Source organism: Myotis daubentonii, chromosome 8 (genome assembly GCF_963259705.1).
Source record: "Myotis daubentonii chromosome 8, mMyoDau2.1, whole genome shotgun sequence".
Lineage (NCBI taxonomy): Eukaryota > Metazoa > Chordata > Mammalia > Chiroptera > Vespertilionidae > Myotis > Myotis daubentonii.
Window position 1 is genome coordinate 55,710,337 of NC_081847.1, and position 3,538 is coordinate 55,713,874.

General features: G+C 41.5%; 1 pseudogene; it reads right to left on the minus strand.

Annotated features, from left to right (window-relative positions):
- Positions 1-2,381: 2,381 nt before the first annotated feature.
- Positions 2,382-2,903, minus strand: LOC132239026 (large ribosomal subunit protein uL23-like; annotated as a pseudogene).
- Positions 2,904-3,538: the final 635 nt, after the last annotated feature.

Genomic DNA, 3,538 nt, shown 5'->3' on the forward strand with positions numbered 1-3,538 from the left:
GACATAATTATTTCAGATATTTGGGGTGACATGTCTTTAATGTGCGTCAAACATGGCGAGTGGATGGTGGCTAATGAAGCTACTGACTGTCACATGATAGAGAGAGCAATGACTCATCCACCTCCCAGGGCCCAAGAGGATAGATAGGTCTATTCTCGTTTTCATATTTTCTGATTTATTTTTTCAGTATTATTTTGTGTTGGTTTCAGGTGTACAGCAAAGTGACTAGACATTCAGATATTTACAAAGTGATCCCCCTGATACTTCCAGTACCCACCTGGCACCATACAGAGGATGGATCTATTCTTGAGTGTGCCTTCCTTTTGCTTGCAAACTATTAGGTGACCATCTAACAGGACCTGGCCTAATACCATGACGAGAAAAATCATAGACTATGGATTTGGGATGGAACCAAGATGGCAGCATAGGTTAACACCGGAGATTGCTGCCTCGAACAACCACTTCAAAAAACAACTAAAGACAGAACGGACATCATCCAGAACCACAGGAAGGCTGGCTGAGTGGAAATTCTACAACTAGGAGGAAAGAGAATATCATACCCAGACTCAGAGGAGGCGCAGTGCTGAAGTGAAATACTGAGGTAAGGAGTGCGCGTGGAGTGGGCTGGCGGCAGAGGGCGCGGTTGTTGTTTTCAATCAGGAGGGAGTTTCAGACTCTGAGCTCCAGATCCGGGCGAGTCTCTAGGGACCCAGACTCAAACGGGAGAAGTGGGACTGTCTGGCTTTGGTCAGAAATCGAAGGCAGCTTTCTCTCCGAGGTTTGCATCGGTTGCTGGGACTCTGTGAGGCAGAGCCCCTAGGGACGGAACTGAGAGCAGCCATAACTGCTTGCTCTGCCTGCCCTGTAGATCCCCGGGGACCCGCCCTGCCCAAGCCCTGCACAGAGCCATTTGCCGAATAGCCTCAGGCAAATGCTAGATTAGCACTGCCCTAGAGATCCAGCACAGAAGCTCTCCCACTGCAGACACAGTGGACTCTCATAGCCAGTTAGCCTGGAGGTCAAATCACCCCCACTATTGCTGACAACAATCAAGGCTTAACTAAAACAAGACTGCGCACAAAGACCACTAGGGGGTGCACCAAGAAAGCATAAAAAATGCGGAGACAAAGAAACAGGACAAAATTGTCCATGGAGGATATAGAGTTCAGAACCACACTTTTAAGGTCTCTCAAGAACTCTCTAGAAGCCACCGATAAATGTAGTGAGATCCTCAAGAAATCTAATGAGACCCTCGATGTTGTGATAAAGAACCAACTAGAAATTAAGCATACACTGACTGAAATAAAGAATATTATACAGACACCCAACAGCAGACCAGAGGAGCGCGAGAATCAAGTCAAAGATTCAAAACGCGAAGAAGCAAAAAACACCCAACTGGAAAAGCAAAATGAAAAAAGAATCTGAAAATACGAAGATAGTGTAAGGAGCCTCTGGGACAGCTTCAAGCGTACCAATATCAGAATTATAGGGGTGCCAGAAGATGAGAGAGAGCAAGATATTGAAAACCTATTTGAAGAAATAATGACAGAAAACTTCCCCCACCTGGTGAGAGAAATAGACTTACAGGTCCAGGAAGCGCAGAGAACCCCAAACAAAAGGAATCCAAAGAGGACCACACCTAGACACATCATAATTAAAATGCCAAGAGCAAAAGACAAAGAGAGGATCTTAAAAGCAGCAAGAGAAAGAAACTCAGTTACCTACAAGGGAATACCCATACGACTGTCAGCTGATTTCTCAACAGAAACTTTGCAGGCCAGAAGGGAATGGCAAGAAATATTCAAAGTGATGAATACCAAGAACCTACAACCAAGATTACTTTATCCAGCAAAGGTATCATTCAGAATAGAAGGTCAGATAAAGAGCTTCACGGATAAGGAAAAGCTAAAGGAGTTCATCACCACCAAACCAGTATTATATGAAATGATGAAAGGTATCCTTTAAGAAGAGGAAGAAGAAGAAAAAGGTAAAGATACAAATTATGAACAACAAACATGCATCTATCAACAAGTGAATCTAAGAATCAAGTGAATAAATAACCTGGTGATCATAATAGAATCAGGGACATAGAAAGGAAATGGACTGACTATTCTTGGGGGGGGAAAGGGGTGTGGGAGATGCGGGAAGAGACTGGACAAAAATTGTGCACCTATGGATGAGGACAGTGGGTGGGGAGTGAAGGTGGAGGGTGGGGCGGGAACTGGGAGGAGGGGAGTTATGGGGGGAAAAAAGAGGAACAAATGTAATAATCTGAACAATAAAGATTTAATTAAAAAAAAAAGAAAAGAAAAATCATTTCCATCCAATCATCTTGTACTGATTATTTCAATTCAACATATATTTTGCAATAGTGCTTCTTTTTTTACAGTGTAAAATTTTTATATTTAGAATTAGGCAGCTGGACTCAGTTTAGATGATTCCAATTTTGTTGGCAACATCCAAAGCATCACAGTCAGGAGCCAGTCGCACACATGCCTTCTTCTCGCCATCAGGCCTGATCAGGGTGTTGACCTTGGCCACATCAGTGTCATCGAGCTTCTTTAGAGCCTGTTTGATCTGGTGCTTGTTGGCCTTGACATCCACAATGAACACCAGTGTACTATTGTCTTCTGTCTTCTTCATGGCTGACTCGGTAGTCAGGGGGAATTTGATGATGGCATAGTGGTCAAGCTTGTTTCTCCTGGGTGTGGTCTTCCAAGGGTATTTAGGCTGCCTCCGGAGCCTTAGTGTCTTTGGCCGTGGGAAGGTGGGTGACGTTCGGATCTTCTTTTTTTTTGTGGCTGTGAACGCCTTTTAACACTGCTTTCTTTGCTTTCAAAGCCTTTGCGTTGGCTTCGGCTTTGGGAAGGGGCAGGGGCTTCCTTCTTAGCTTTCAGCGCCATCTTCGTAAAAAAGGCTGCAATAGTGCTTTTGCAAGGATTGATATTACATGCTCTTTGAAAAACTTTAATTAAATTAAATATTAAACTAAATATTTTTTACAGAATTTTTACATTAACTTTGGAAACATGACTAATTTGTTAGCTCTATTTATGATTCAGTCAAATGGAATTTTTCCTAATTCTCTTTCAAACCCACTCAAAATATGAATATAGCTTAGCAAAGTATAATATATCCCTTCTTTCTGATGCTTCAAAGATCTCACTTCAACAGATGTAGATAAGAAAAACATCTAAATTTAAATGTAAACTTGAATTTGTTTAATTCAGATTGTTGCTAAGTATTTTTAATTACTTGGTCTGTATTTTTTGATCTTTAATTTTTCCCTTTTAGTGAATTTACTGAAATCAAATAATACCTTGCTACTTACAGAACAATTACAAAGGGATTTGTATACTTGCTATGCTCACCCGGGCTCCAGCCAGAGCTCTATATAAACGGAGACACACATGATAGAAACATAGACTAAAAAACTTTTAAAGGTTCAACTCTAAAATTAATTTCCACAAAATCACTTTAGAGTTCAGGAAACTATTTACACTGATGAACTGATCTTGCCAAACCATTTCTAGCCTTG